The sequence below is a fragment of the Mustela nigripes genome, chromosome 2, assembly GCF_022355385.1.
Source record: "Mustela nigripes isolate SB6536 chromosome 2, MUSNIG.SB6536, whole genome shotgun sequence".
In the NCBI taxonomy this organism is placed as follows: Eukaryota; Metazoa; Chordata; class Mammalia; order Carnivora; family Mustelidae; genus Mustela; species Mustela nigripes.
This window is the reverse complement of record NC_081558.1, coordinates 37,023,318-37,039,690: the sequence shown is the minus strand read 5'-3', so window position 1 is coordinate 37,039,690 and position 16,373 is coordinate 37,023,318. Positions and strand designations below refer to the sequence as shown.

At 46.9% G+C, this 16,373-nt stretch overlaps 1 protein-coding gene across 1 annotated transcript in view; it reads left to right on the top strand.

Annotated features, from left to right (window-relative positions):
- The first annotated feature begins 1,701 nt into the window (after positions 1–1,701).
- FRMD4B (FERM domain containing 4B) overlaps positions 1,702–16,373 on the top strand; it is a 324,080-nt gene continuing 309,408 nt past the window's right edge. The window contains exon 1 of the mRNA XM_059390138.1: positions 1,702–1,769. The gene's annotated coding sequence lies outside the window, so the exon portion shown is untranslated. The remainder of the gene's footprint in view (positions 1,770–16,373) is intronic.

Genomic DNA, 16,373 nt, shown 5'->3' with positions numbered 1-16,373 from the left:
GTTAGGGCGTGTTTGGATCTGAATTCAAAGACCCGTACCACCACGTTCTAGTTTCCTATTCTCCGACAGGTCAGTTAACCTCTCTGACCCTTAGATTTCCCCCACTGCAAAATGGAAGTCCATTAAGTCAACTGACCTTGAATGATCAACTGCTGTTGTGGCAGGGGAGGTTGAACAAGGCCAGTAGAGACCCTGAACTCATGGGGCATCTAGTCCTTCCCTTTTCTTCCAGGAGAACCAAATGAGATAACAATAAGTGAAGTGCTTACTTAGCTCAGATCTGGGGGGCATGTCCTAGCTGCTCAATAGATGTCAGCTATTCATTCAATATATTCTATTTAATTAGAAGCAAGCCTTCCATTCGACACCAGAAGAAAATTTAATTAAACTTCACACCACACAGATGTAATATGATACATCACTCCATCTCAAGCCTTTACTGCCTCACGCTTTGCTTTCCACTTCTTGTCCACAGCAGCTATGCCAGGACGGGAGAAATCAAGGGAGCCTTCCCTCTCCCACCGGGTCCTTCTGTGTAGGCTGGTGATCCGTGAAAAGAAGGAGACGGAGAAGGGGAAGAAGGAAAAGAAGAAAGAGGAGGAGGAGAAATGCCAAAAGCAGGGTTCCTGGAACTGTGGTCTCGTAAACATTGACGTTGATCAATCAACTAAACTTCCAACAAAACGCTGGGGTCAATCATTTTTAAAAATAGATTTGAGTTTTAAAATTGAATTAATTCATAGTGTAAAGAGAAGTGGGTCCGGCAATGGGACCCACAGTCAAAGCTGTTTGGGATTTACTTTCTCTCTGTCGGGGAAATCCCCGACGGTGCACCTTTAGCGCTCGACTGGTCAACTCGTTTAGAGATGATGTGAAAGTCCCCGGAGCAGATCCTTCCCCAAGGGTCCTCCCATCTTCCTCCGCTCTTCTCTCATTTGCCACCTCCCGCGCAGCGTCAGATGCAGCTGCACTCTCGGTCTTCTCGTGTATCAGCTATTTGAGTGAACCTCTGGAGTTTCTTTCGTCAGGAAAGAAATCATAATGAAACACTCCTGAATCACAGAACTGTTCTGGAGCGAAAATGACAGGCATGGGGTAGGCTCTTACTCCTCTTTCCCCCGTCTCTCGTTCCTTCTCTCTTACTACCTCTCTCCCTCCCTCCTTCCCCTCTTTCCTCCCCTCCTTGATCCTCCTTTCTTTCAAGAGGAGCCACCAGGTTCGCAGGAATCTCCGATCCAGTCAGGAGCCAGACCCACTCCCGTTCCGGACTGGATCCCGCGGGGCCCGCAGCCGCCCGCGCCTCACCCCCTTTATTCTAAGGGCAATCGGGGCTTGGGATGCTTGAAGCCCGGGAGGCGAACCGAGTCCCTCCCCGCGCTTTTCCGCCTCGGAGCGAGGGATGGAGAGGCGCGGGCTGCTGCCCCTCCCTCTCCCGCCACCGCCGGCCGCGCCAGCCGCTCCGCGCCCCGTGGCACCAGCGCCTTTTCTCCGCTGGGGTAGGCGAGCGCAGCCGGCAGCCGCGCGGCGGGGACCGAGGGCGCCCCCTCCCTTCCTCCCGCTCCCCTCCCCTTCCTCCCCTCCCAATACAATGACTGGGCCGGAACAGCGCATCAGCCGAGTCTCATTGGCAGCGGCCGCCCCAGCGCCCGGAGAGGCGGCGGGGCGGGGGCAGCTGGGGAGAGCGGAGCCGGGAGCCCGGGCTGACAGCGAGAGCCGGCGGGCGGGACGCGGGCGCGGGAGGACGCGAGGCAGGCGGCCCGGGCACAGCCGTAAGTGTGGACCGAGGCGAGGACGCGCGGCGAGCGGCGGCGGGGGCGACGAGCGGCCCCGGGCCGGGGGATGTGGCGGGCGCTGGCGGCCCAGCGAGCCCGGGAGTCGGGCTGCGCGGCTCGCGTGCTGAGCGGGAGCCTGGGCCGAGAGGAGGAGGAGGAAGAGGAAGGCAGGCGCCCGGGAAGGCGCGGCGCGGCGCGGAGTTGTTCGCGGGGCTGGCGCACAGCCGGGTCCCCGGGTCCCGCGCGGTGAGCCACCAAGACAATAAAGTAGCGGCCGGTGGCGCCCGAGCGCCCGAGGGAGGAGGCGGCGGAGCAGGTAGGTGGGCGACCGCCCGGGGGAATCCAGCGCGCGGCGGGTGCGCGGCCGCGAGCTGCGGCCACCGCGGGCGCTCCGCGTGCTGCCCCGGCGCTGCGCGCGCGGCCCGAGACCCCCAGCGGAGGTGCGGGGCTCGGGCGCTCGGGCGGCCAGGAAACCCCGCCCCCGGGCTGCCGGCGGCCTCCGCCCGAGCCTCAGGGGCACTTGGCGCGGCGCTCTGGGCGCTTCGGTGCTGTGGAGACAGGAAGTTTGGCGGTTTCGAGGCGTTGGCGCTGGTGGGGTTTGCAGACGCGCCGCCAGGGACCATGTGCTTTGGTTGGTGCGCGTCCGTGGGAGGTGGGAGAAATGCTGATGAATCCCAGAGACTTTCACAAGGCAGGGCTGAAAGGACTTGGGGGGAAATCCCTGGTGTTAGCAGAGGCTACCCAGGGCTTGGTTCCTCTGCGTTTCTTAACTAGGTGTGTCGGGTTCTAGCCGCTCCTGTGTTGAAAAGGCTGTGTGCGTGTGGCTCGCCCTCTATTTTCTGGAGTATTTCACCTTTTACCTTCGTGTGTGTGTGTGTGTGTGTGTGTGTGTGTTTGCACGGGGGCGCGCGCGCGTGTGTGTGTGCGTGTCTGGGTCACGGGGAGGGGGCAAAGATGATACAAAGATGATATTTTGCGAAATGCCATTCGGTTTGGACTGGAAGATAAACTCTTCCTTTGCGTTGATCCAGTGCCCTGTGCGCCGAACGACACTGCTGGGCAGTGGCTGGTGTTGTTGGCAAAAGGGGTGAGAGCTCCTCGGGAATCTTCCCCGAGCCTGAGAAAGCCGCCGCAGGAGGAGGTCTCCCCTGCTCTCCTTTGTGTGGCCGCTTCCTTCCAGATGTGAGAGGGTTGGGCTGGGCGCTCCTGGGTGGGGTAATCATTATCCCGAGCATTCCTGCGATCTGCTAGGACTTGTAAACATACCAGAGCCAACTCCTCTGAACTCTGCCAACCAACTTGGTGGGCTTGCTGGTACCCAGACGGGTGCTTCTGGAAGGTGGCCCCTTCAGAAGAAAGACTCTGGAGTGCTGACAGCAGCAGTCTCTCGGGAAAACCTGGTGATCCTTCTAGGTTAGCTAGTGTTTGCTTCAGAAATTTACCAACCCATTTGGAGGATGTGTACAGGATTTTCGCGCAGTCCAGGACATGCTGTTCCCCATCCCAAAGGGAACTTCCAAATCAAATATCTGGAGGAGAAGAAAAGCAGCTTCGCCTTACTTAACCTCCTCTGGCTGCACTTTCATCTGCCATCCACATGCTGTTAAGAATGGTGGTTGACAGCTTCTGGCGTGTCAGACGCCCCAGTAGGCATCGTGAATAGTCCACGGAGTGGTAAGCTGAGCCCAGAGAGAGGTTAAGGAACTTGCCATAAGTCACGGTGGTCGTTTGGAGTTTCCCTGAGGTCTGATTCCAGGTGCCAGGCTGTTAACCATGACTGTGCCTCTAACAGGGATGGGCTGTGATGGCATTAGTGATGATGATTAAAGTATTAGTAATAACAATAAATACCTCCTCTCTCTCTTTTTTTTTTTTCCAATCAGTTAAATAACATGATGGCGACTGACCCAAGGTAAACACTTGGGTTATCTTTACGTTAAATGTCACAAACTAGTTGATGGTTATATTGATACGTCTATGATTCTTTTTTCTTTTTTGCATATCCAAGAATTTTATACTAAAAAGTAAAGCACAAGCGCGTGTGTGTGCGCGCGCATACACACACGCCTTTGAACAGTGCTTACATTTCCTAAAAGAGGGCCAGAAGAATTCAGGCAATTCCAAGGACTTCTTACCCAGGAGAGGTTAATCACTTCTTTATGACATCTGCAAATATTAATCAAACACTTTATTTGCTTAAATTCAGTAATGCAGGTGGAATGTATTTGAAAAATATAATGATGGAAGATGAAGTCTACCTAAAATACCATCATAGTGAGGTTTGGTTTTCATTCTCCCTGTGAAAATTCTCAGAAGTCACTTCTCCAGGATGGGCTAGTAACTGATTGCCTTCAACGTCACTTTGCTTTGATATTAATAGACTCTCATCGTAGTGGCAGGGCGGTTCGTGGCTTCTTAAACAGGCAGAATCCCTGTGCTGGGGACTAATAATCTAGAATAATTTGGGAGGAATTAAAGCTACAGCCATTCAAGGGTATGAAAGCAGCTAAGTTTTCTCAGCATTGTTCACAGGCACTGGCCTCTGTTGCTAGCAAGCATGAGAATCCGACTTCTCCATTTGATGCCACAGATTTAATCAAGACTCTGCAGTGCTTCTGAGAAGACAAAAAGGAAGTTTTGGCTAAGTGACAATACAAATAAGGTACATGGAAAACAGTTAAAAATACCCTGTCTTATCCAGCCTGCAGTAATTGTCTAAAATTTCAGGAACTCTTCGTAGTTATTTTACACATAAGTGAAGGCTTGAGGTTTATACTGCAAATGACCCCTCTCTCTCTCTCTCCTCTTTCTCTCCTTCCCTCTACATCTGCCCCAGAGATCTGATCTTATCATGAAGACACTATTTTTACATACTCAGATACTGCTGAGGTTCACTGAAATTGCTATCTTCAACCTGTAGATAAATAAATCATGTAACTCAGCTCAGCAACAGGATTTAGGTATCTCTTCCTTATTTAATGTATTTCTCATCTCTCTCTTTTTAGACATGGTTTTTATTTTGTTTTAGAAAATGCTTTTTTTTTTGGTAGTAATTCATTTATTTCTAGGTCATTAAGATTTTTTTTTCCTTTTCTGGTCAACATGTGTCCTGGGTAGATCAGAGAGCAACACTAAGGTAGCAATTTTCTGTTGCTAGATGCTTGATTTAGGGGCCAAACCTCCTATTTTCCTCAATAATTGAAATTATCATGATATTTCTTATCTCACTTTTTCTGGTGAAATCAGTTTTTAACCTAATCTCACAAGGCAGTGTTTTTAAAATGACGGTCATTAAATCAATTTAGTGGGCTACAACCAGTATTTTTATTTAAAGTATAACAGGACAGAGAATGTTACCATCGTCTTATGTTAATAAGTGTTCTGTTGTTTTAGGAAACTTTGAGTCTTGATCTGAGGCTGCATGCACATTCTGGGTTGCAGTATAAAATGTAATTCTTACTGTGAGTTGCTGTCTAAAAAATTGACAAGCTACTGCCACAAGGTGTATTTTCCTAGTAAGTGACAAACACCCAGTTGAAGTGGAATCAGGATATATATATAAATTTTTCTCATACATACAAGTTTAAGTTACTAAAAAGATACATACCTAGAACTGGCCTCAAGAGCCTCTTGCCCAAGGCTGAACAATGACTTTGGAATCTGATTTCCTTCTTCTCATCTTCAGCTCTGTCTTCCTCTTCTTGCCTTTGTGTATGGCGCTCCTTGTTGGGTGTCTAGTTGATGGTAGGTAGCATTGCCAGATTACACAATTTCAGGTGGAAGTCCAATAAAGAAGTCTAAGACTCCTTTGCCCGGTTGTTTAACAAAAAGCCTCAAAACCAGTTACAGTTGGCCAGATGGACATGGGTTTGTAGGAAAGCCATGTACCAAGTGACTTCTGCAGAGGTTGAGGGCTTTGCCTTGTGGGTGAGTCTCACCCAGACGACATGGACCATGGACACCAGAGGGCTGGACCTCCAGATGAAGATAGTTGCTTGATAAAGGGGAAATGGATGCTAAGGAAGTCAACTCAACATTTGCTGAAATGTACAAATGTTTAAGTCCGTGAAAGCTGATTTCTGTTTTCTTTGATGCCCCAAAGAATGGAGGACAAGCTGCATTATATTCAGGCAAATAGGCTATCAGTATGAATTCTTGCATATGTAAGGAAAGCCTTAGTTGTCACTTTTAACATGGTCAGTGTCAGGACTTATGAGATCACAGTGCGCAACATGTTACCTTGATAATGGTTGCTCTACTTTCCAATGACACTGAGGGAAAAAGGCAGATATATATTGATTAAAAATTTACTACAGACCCTATACCTCTTATAAGGGGTGCTCTTAATCCTTTCAGCATTTATGTTTGAACCTTGGAAGGCATCTATTTTAATCACTTTGTTGTGCTAACGTGGTGAAAGAAGATATTTTAGTGGTGCCTTCAGCAAATTCTTTGAAGAATACACCTCCGTAAGGGCCAAGGCAATGAGGTTTCTGCTTCACAGCTCTTCAGCCTTGAGATATTTATCTGGGTCTATGTTACTTTGCCCTTGGGGATATGCTGCTTTTAATTACCCTCTGCCACTTCATATACAATTATCCAGTGGGTAAGGGGGCCCTAATTGTGTGTGGCTGTGAGAATAATGTTCATTCCCAGCAGAGGTTCCCTAGAAGTAGGGTGATCGTGCTGGCTTGCCGGGGTCAGTCCCGGGTAATGTCTGTGCGTCCAGTTTGGAGGAGAAATTATATGGTCACTGCCCCCCTAGGTTATTTTAGGGGGTCATGATTAGAGGCCTTTTTAATAGATTAAAGTAGACAGAATTCCTTTTACCAGGCAAGATGAAATGATAATATTTAAGGATGCATGCTTAGTTAAAGTCAAAAAGAAAGCAAAGAAAGTGGTTACCAAAAAGTTCATGATAGTGCAGAGGTTCTAAGCTGGGAGTGATTTTGCCCCGGAGGGAACACTTGTCAACATCTAGAGAAATTGTTGCCATTTTTTGTTGCCATCTGGGGAAGGTGCTGTTGGTCTCTAGCTAGTGGAAGCCGGGCAGGCTGCTACATATCCCACATGTGGAAGGCAACCCCCACAGCAAAGAAGTACCCAGCCCCAAATGTATATATTGGGGATGAGAACCCCTGGTGTAGCAGTTATATTTGAGGAGGAGGGAGAGAAAGTATCTAAGCTTCTGGGGCAACTGAGTGTGGGATATTTGGCTATTCACTTGGAGATAACTATTGAGCTGCACATTTGTATTTTGTTCCTCTTGTTTTTTTGAAAGAGGGAGAGGGAGGAAAGGGGCAGAGGGAGAGAAAGGGAGAGAGTCTTAAGCAGTGAGCGTGGAGCCCTGCATGAGACTCGGTGTCGTGATGCTGAGATATGACCTGAGCTGAACCCAAGACTGGGACACTTAACCCACTGAGCCACTGCGGTACCCCTGTTCATTTCTTAAGATTTTTTTTTTTTTTTTTTTTTGACAGACAGAGATCACAAGCAGGCAGAGAGGCAGGCAGAGAGAGAGAGGAGGAAGCAGGCTCCCTGCTGAGCAGAGACTTAAGCAGGGCTCCATCCCAGGGCCCTGGGATCATGACCTGAGCCAAAGGCAGATGCTTTAACCCACTGAGCCACCTAGGCGCCCCCTCCCCCCGTTCATTTTTTAAATGTATGTTATACTTAAAAATAAAAAAGCTTTGGGGCACCTGAGTGGCTCAGTGGATTAAGCCTCTGCCTTGGGCTCAGGTCAGGCTCTCTGCTCAGCAGGGAGCCTGCCTCCCCTTCCCCCCACTTGCCTCTCTGCCTACTTGTGATCTCTTTCTGTCAAATAAATAAATAAAATCTTTGGGAAAAAAAAGAATAAAAAAGCATTAAAAAAATAAGGAGGTCTTCATCATAACTGAAGGGTAATGGACCTCTCTATGCCTACTAGGGTCTTATTCAGATGTGAAGGCCCACTACATAATAGCAGAGCTAATGGTAACTAGACCGGCTCACGTTCAGCAAGTGTTCACCTGCGCTGGGAACTACTCTGCCAACATCCCATAATATTTGTTGCATTGGCAAAGTCTATGTGTTGACCGGTATTCTGCAGGAAGGCAGGATGATGGGTTGAGGTTATGAACACTGACTCTCCAGTCAGAGGACCTGCCCTCATATCCCGTTACACCACTTATGAAATGCATGAGTTTGAGCAAGTGGCTCAGAGTTTCTTCATCTATGAAATGTGAGGAACCAAAGTTCCTACCTCACTGGGTTATTGTAAGACTAAAAGGACACAGTGTAAAGTGTTTTGCATAGTGCCTGCTACGAATTAAATATACCATAATTATTAGCTATTCTTACTTTTGAGGCCAAGAAAAGTATTAATAACTATGTATTTTATTGAATACTGTGTGCTAGATTTCAATCGCAGCACTTTTCAGCTATCCTTTTCTTAATTCTCGCAAAAAATCCTCTGATAGGGGTGTTTGTCCATTTATTGCTCCCATTTTATGGATGAGGAAAACAGAGACTCAATGAAATTAGCTAGTAGGAGAGACTTCATTTCACCCCAAAGTCATTCTGACTCTGGAGCCTCTGCTCTCATGTATCATGTCATATCATTAGCTATGGAAGGGAACCTTGAGATCAGCGAACCCACAAAAATGAACTCCGAAGAGGGCTGTGATTTGGCAAGTTCTGAAGGGATGGTACAGGGCCAGAACCCAGATTTTCTGCCTCCCACCTTCCACTACAACCATCTGTGTTTTGCAGGCACATGCGTCTACCTCACAAGGCAACCATAGTAGGTGGGAGCTGATCCAGACACAGGATCGGGAGCTGGGGAGATGTCTTCTAATTCAGCTACGAAAAACATAGAACTGTGTTTGCTCAAGTGGGGTAGGTGTGCCCTTGGTGGTGTATGAGTTCATTTTATTTTTTTAAGATTTATTTATTTGTTAGACAGTGTGCATGCCTACACACTTAAGCAGGGGTGGGGAGGGGCCTAGGGAGAGGGAGACAAGCAGACTCCCACCGAGTGCAGAGCCTGAAGAAGGGCTCCATCTCAGGACCCTCAGGGTCATGACCTGAGCTGAAATCAAGAGCTAGATGCTCAATCGACTGAGCCACCTGGGTGCCCCTATATAAGTTAATTTTAGATGATAGATGGAGAATCATTGTATTTTGATGGCTTTGCATTTATTTTAATGTATACCCACAGATTTTTTTTTTTCACTTAGACCTTTAAGTCTTATTAAAAAACGTATTTCTTTCTGCCTTGCTGAATGAACTGGGTATTACTGCTTAGGATAAGGCTAAGCAAGACATAATGTCAATGTAAAGTCATTTAAAAATATATATTAGCAACACAGAGTGTAGGTGGTACTGAAAAATATGGCTAAGTCTTTGAAGGGAAGCTGTGAGTGATTGAAGTCTGGGGAGTAGCAGACTTGGGCAATGTTTCTCCAGCCCTGTGCTCTTGAATCCCTTGGGGATGGGATTCTGATTTGGTAGATCTGGAGGGGAGCCTGGGATTCTGTCCAGCTCCCAGGTGACGCCGCTGATTCCCATCTGTGGACCACACCATGCCTAGCAAAGGATCAGACAATCTAGAAAATTCTTGGGCATGTGCTGGGTGCAAGGGAGGGGTCAAAGAAACGTAAGGTAATCCTTTGTCTCCCAGAAGCTTACGGAGAGAAGATGTGAATGACCGATGGGAGGTTTGCAGACAAGGAGAGGCGCAGGTACGGGTCGGCCCAGAGTTGCTGCCTCCGGACGACATGAGGGGATGTGTGGGGCGGGGTTTCCCTTTGGCCCGAGAGCTGTGTGGCAGCCAAGTGGAAATTTCCAAGGTGGGCTTGCCGAGCAGGAGGAAGGCTACGAGTCACAGGGAAGATGCTAGAAAATGCCTACACCTGCCAAGTGGATATTTCAACCATAACCTGATCAACACAGGGAATCAGTCCAGAACATTCAGTTTGAATAACTTACCCCTTCAAAGAACAGGTCCCTGCCTAGAAATAATAATTCCTTGTCTACTGAGTCCCTGTAAGTGCTGGGCATTTGCCATGTGCTTTCTGTATAGTATGTGATGCTCATCCCCACAGTGACCCACGGGAGCCCATACTTCACACACGTAGAAACCAAGTTTTGGAGGGGCTGTGTGACTTGTTCAATACACACACAGCCGGTTTTAGTGAGACCTGGAATTCAGACTCGGAAAGGCATCTGGCCTCTTCGACACCTCTCTGCAGGAGACTCTGCTCTTCCTTATTCCTGGCGGTCTCAGCCTGAGAGGTCTAGCTTTCTCTCTGGAGCGCATATCTTCCAGAAGCCTCCAATGGCCCGCCTTGTTTCAATGCAAACACTGCCCTCTGAAACAGATCCTAAGCAAACATCCGCAGTTGTCACATTATCCTTCATCACTATTTATAGAAGATTGTATTTCTTTTGGCCCTGCTAGGTAAGTTATTAACAGAAGTTTTTGGCATTGGGGCCCTACATAAGAAGTAAGTTCAAGAACGCATCCCCTGACCCAAAGAAGCACTGTATGTTTTGTTGCAAGAAGGAAGCACTTTCCTTTGGAAATCACCAAGGAACCTAGGCAGTTATTGGAAATAATTATGCCTCGGTCACAGCGTGGGGCCAGTCACAGCCCCGCCTGATTCAGAAGGTCTTTCTGGAATACCAGCATCCATCTTCCAGCTGGTGCTTATAACAGCCGACAGCGTCGGTAGGGGACCTGCAACGGATGTGGCCTGAGGATTGTTTCCAGGCTTCCCTTGTTGCACCTGACTGAGCCCATGCCATCAATTCAGTCGTTGCAAAAGAGCCAGGGGACCATATGCGACCTGAATGGGAGGTGCAAAGCTCACAGAGCCAGCCCTGGCCCTGGTTCATCCAAATATAATATTCTGGGAAAGTTCTGCCAGACGAAGGAGGAGCTGTGGAGAAAAAGGGGTGGGGAATCAGGAAGGCTGAGTTCTGATCCCATCTCCGCCGCCAGACTGACCTGAGCTGTGTTAATTAGCTCTCCGGGTTTGTCAAGTGGGTGGTGACACTTGGGGTTCCCTCCATCTCTAATCCTTCATGCTATGAACAACTGGACGTGTGCACACTGTACCGTACCTTACCTGCACCTGTGGTCCTGTTCTTGTTTTGTTTTTTTTTTAAGTCGCAGGTAAATAAATATGTTTAAAATTAATGCATTTTAAAAAGCTTCCTTATCAGCAGTATGTTGGTAAAATTATTTGCTGGGCAGTAAAAATAACATGTGGCATGACATCATCAAATAACCTTTCAGATTTGAGGCAAAGCTCAAAGCGTTAGGATATTGTAGCTTCTTTGGTAAGTTGGGAAAGATAAGGGTATTTGAGGCCATCACAAATGAACTAATTGCATCCACTTAAATGGGCAAGTTAAAATGCAAGATCCTGATTAAGTAATGGAAACCATGTGCCCCCAGACTGGGACCATACAGCCTTAGCCCAGTGGGGCCATAACACATAAAAAATTGAGGACATAGCCTGGTAATTTGCTCCAACTGTGTGAAATTAATTCAGTGTATTTCAAAGGGAGGGGGAAAAAAAAGCTTGCTCTGTTATATATATTTGTGTGCTCATTGTAGCTGCATTTTCACTGCCTTAAAAAACAAAACAAAACAAACAAACAAAAACAACGGAAGTGTCCAGTGTTTTAGAGGTCAAAAGTTTGATTGAAACAAATTAAGAGTAAGAAATCATTTTTGCAATGATTCAGCTGCTTTAAGCAGTTCAAATCACGAGTGGTTCTTGTACTTTCTAGCAGTATGCTTCCCTATACGTGAGAAAAGCATGCCAGAAAACCATCATTGGCCTTTTTCAGATCTCAGAGAAAAGTCGTGAAAATGGTAAAGATAAATCGTATTTAAAAGTTGACAGATTGTCAGCAAGTGCTTATACTATTCAGTAAATACTTTCACTGTAAGTTTAAGAGGGGACAAGGCAACTTGTTTTCTTTCAGGGTATTACAATACAAACTTTCCTCTTCCCACTTCTTATACAGTTTCATTTACCTGGTGTTGTCAAAGAATAAATAATCTGTTTCACTGAAGTGATTTTTTTTCCAGGTGATTAAAGCTTACCTCTGCCTACCCACATTATTTTTTTTGCTTGAACTATTTTTGATGAAAACGTGGCACATGCTCTTTTGCTTTTTTATGTGGGGTGTACGAGGGTGGTTAGATCATTCCTGGATGTAGGCTCTTCATGCCAAACACTGCTTTTTGTTCCTTGCCATCATCCTATTACTCTTTGACAGCTGAATTGTGGGGCTGAATGCTTCTATATAAATAATCACCTATTTCTTTTCTTTCATGGTTACTAGTATTCCCCGAATCATAGTTAGCAAATCTCATGGGGGGGTGCTGAAAACTTCTTGCACGTTATAATCTTGGCTAATCTGCCTAACCTCCCAAGAAATGAGATTATTCCTCCTGTTTTGTGGGTGAGAAAACTGAAGCTTAAGAAATGAGGAGTGAGCAGTAGAGCCGGGATTTGAACCCCCATCTCTTTGTGCATCACGTTTCTTTTTTCTTTTTTTTTTTTTTTTTAATTGACAGACAGAGGTCACAAGCAGGCAGAGAGGCAGGCAGAGAGAGAGCAGGAGAAGCAGGCTCACTGCTGAGCAGAGAGCCCGATGTGGGGCTCGATCCCAGAACCCTGGGATCACGACCTGAGCTGAAGGCAGAGGCTTTAACCCACTGAGCCACCCAGGGGCCCCGCATCACGCTTCTTTTTTTTTTTTTTTTTTTAAAGATTTTATTTATTTATTCATTTGTCAGAGAGAGAGCAAGCGAGAGCGAGCACAGGCAGACAGAGTGGCAGGCAGAGTCAGAGGGAGAAGCAGGCTCCCTGCGGAGCAAGGAGCCCGATGTGGGACTCGATCCCAGGACGCTGGGATCATAACCCGAGCCGAAGGCAGCCGCTTAACCAACTGAGCCACCCAGGTGTCCCGCATCACACTTCTTGATAGCTGATTACAAGAGTTGCCTCCTGTTCTGTTTCTCCCCTCTGCCTCTATTTGGGTATTTCTGTCTATCCTGACCTTTGCTCAGGTCAGGGCCCAAGATTAGCTGTCTGCCTCTTTTACGGCTCATATTTTGGTATCTTTTTTCTTAAATAGGGTTCTGAGGGTACTTTTGTTGATTCCTAGATTCTGCACAATTCTAGACGTATTCTGCACAATTGCAGTTTCTGGAACTCTAACCTGTGAATTCATCACTGCATATGCTCAGGCTTTGGGGGGATTATAGGATTTTCTGCATTATGATTAAGCAACATAATCAAGAAACCTGCAATCAGGAATGCTTGGCAAGTCCAGAATGCGGGGTCAGTGAACTTTCTGTGAAGGGCCAAGGACTAAATATATTAGGCTTTGTGGGCCATATGGTCTGTGTTCACCTACTTAACTCTGTCTTCATAGGGCAACCATAGGCACAGAGCATATGTAAAATAATGGGGGAAGCTAGATTTCAGTAAAACTTGATTGATTGATTATTTTTAAATATTTTTTATTTGAGTGTGTGTGTGTGTGTGTGTGAGAGAGAGAGAGAATATGGGGTAGGGCAGAGGGAGAGGGAGAGAACCTCAAGCAGACTCCCTGCTGAGCCCTAAGCCCAAGGGGGGGGCTCTATCTCATGACCCTGAGAACACGATCTGAGCCAAAACCAGGAGTCAGGTGCTTAACTGACCAAGGCACTCAGGCGCCCTGATAAAACTTTATTAGAAAAATAAGCCATGGGCAGGAAATGGCTTATGGGCCTGTACCTGGCTAACTCCTGTTATAATGGGGGAAAGGACCGATCAGGGTATTTAAAAACCCTAACTAGATGGTTAGTTCAGAGGCAAGGAGTGGCTGGTGGACCCTGAAGCCTGCTGCCTGGATTGTCTCCTAGCTCTGCTCTAATGTTGGTGGGTATCTTACTCTCTCTGTGCCTTCTTTTTCTGTCCTTAAAATGAGGAAATTCATAGTCCTTACATCAGAGGGTTGTTTTGAGAATTAAGGGAATTATATGTAAAGTACTTGGGAGGGTACCCAGGACAAAATGAGCCCTGTGTAACTTTTTGTGAAGTTGAGAATCCTAAGGAATCCAGTTTCTAGGGATATAAAGTATTGCAATGAGATGTTGGACAGCACCAGACTTCTGGTGCACTGAGCAGAGCAGAGAGTGGCCATGAGGTTGCCGCCTGTTGCGGATGGGTGTGCGGAGGGGGCGGGAGGTTTGCAGGCAGCACAATAGGTCAGGGGAGACCCTGGCCTGGGAGTTAAGGGGAACCCGGTTTAGCAATTCAGTCTTTAAGTCACTTCCCTCTAGGGCCCTGCTTTCCCCATCTGTGAAATAAGGGGTTTCACCCAAATTTGTGGATATGAACTGTGTGCCCAGAGGTTGAATTCTGCCTACAGGGAGCCCCATTAGCCTCTAGAGTGTTTTTTAAAAATATATTTGAATTAATCATCAGCAATAATAAATCAGAGGAGGTTCCATAAGAATTCTGGATTCCAGATTTCTTTTAAAAATTCAGAAACTTTGACAACGCTGGCTGCATTCCCTCATGGCAACAGTTGGCTAGCGCTGAGTGATGGCGGCCCATGGGTTCTATCATTGATTTGCCATAACAGATGCTGCTGGTTCCCAGCCCATATCCTTGCCCTTCAACTTTGGCGTAGGCCAACTTGACTTCCCACTGTTAGCCCTTTTGTTCATCTGTCTGAGGAGTCTCTGGCTGTGGAAGTGGTGGGGGTGAGTACCAGGGAACCTACGCCCACCCCTCCAGTGATGAAAGGTTCAATGTACAGATGCCTGAGCTCCCTTGCCCATCTGGTGAGATGACCAAGGTGTTATTCTACACCAATTTTGAGAGTTTGCCACGGGGTTAATCTCTAGTCACCCAGCGTGACAGTTGGCTTGATAGGACACCCATTTTTTAGTGGTCTGTCATTCTTTTTCTCATTTCCCCACTCTCCTCCTGGTGTTCACTAGGATGACCTTGGACTTGAGTCTTTGTCCAAGCTTCCAGAGGAAATCAGACTGAGAAAACCATAGTCCCTACCACTGAAGCCAAATGAGAATTACTCTTGTTTTTCATCATGCTTGGGCAGTTTTGCTTGGGTGGAAAAATCCTGTCTATCTAAGGAGGGAAGGTTAAGGACTGAATGGGCGGTAAGTTTCTAGTCGAAGGGGAACATTTTTCCTTGTGTAAGTAAAGAATGGATGGAAATCTTTTGTGCAAATGATCTTTCCCACTCACTGGAGTCTTGTCCCATATGTATCTGGATTTCCAATTATTCCTTATGGGTTCTTAAAGTGGGGACTGTTTTAGCGGGGTATCCTGTGAGAAGCTGTCAGAACTGTCATGTGATTGGTGGATTGTTTTAAAACGGCCTGAAGAGATTTGTGTTTTATAAAAGGAGATCTGAGAATCAAGTTTTTTTCCTAATAGGGTGACCAACCATCCCGATTAGGTCAGGGCTGAGAACTCTCCTGGGACGTACTAAACATGGGAAAAACCCAGGCAAACCAGAATAAGCCAGTTACCTAGTTTAGATAGAGGTCACACCTAGGACCTATCAACCCCTGTGTGTGTGTGTGTGTGTGTGTGTGTGTGTGTGTGTGCGCATATATATATATATATATATATATATATATATATATATTCTTTTAAATATTTATTTATTTGAGAGAGACAGATATAGTAAGAGAGAGCACAGGACGGAAGGAGGGGGAGAAGCAGGCTCCCTGCTGAGCCAGGAGCCCAATTCGGGACTCCATCTGAGGACTCTGAGATCATGACCTGAGCCCAAGGCAGATGCTTAACCAACTGAGCCACCCAGGCATCCCTGTTTATATAAATCTTTTAATAATATATTTTTTTAAAAAGATTTTATTTATTTATTTGATTGAAGACATAGCGAGAAAGGGAACACAAGCAGGGTGAATGGGAGAGGGAGAAGCAGGCTTCCCGCTGAGCAGGGAGGCCGATGCGGGGCTCGATCCCAGGACCCTGGGATCACGACCCAAGCCGAAGGCAGACGCTTAACCGACTGAGCCACCCAGGCACTCCAATAATATCATATATTTTTAAAAAATGACCCCAAACTTAAATGTATGTTGAAATAAAATAACTCTTTTCTGGATTTCTACTTATAAAAATCTGAGTAATTTTGGCGGGGTAACTTCAGTTTTCCTTTGTGTCTGTGCCTCTGCTTTGCCACTGTTGGGTCCCAGCTGGTTGTGGGGGAACACAAGGAGTCAAGGAGTGGGTTTGGAAACCCTCAGTATCTCTTCCCTTTCAGGGCCTCCGCTTTGTCACTGAAGCAGGGCCTCTGTGGGGCTGCACCCTACATTTGAACCTCTGAGCACTCTCCTCAAAGGTAAGTGGGGAACCTGCTATGTCCTGAGGGTAAAACCCTTCCGTGTCCATTTGCTCTGCCCTGAGTTCCCTGCATCTTTCTTCTGCTGGCCGTTTATCTCTTTTTAGTGATAGCGGATTTTAATCAGAAATGAACCTGTGAAAATCTCGACACCCAAATTAGATGAGTGTCACAGCTGGATGAGGGAGAGGGAGACATGCCCCCCGACAGAGG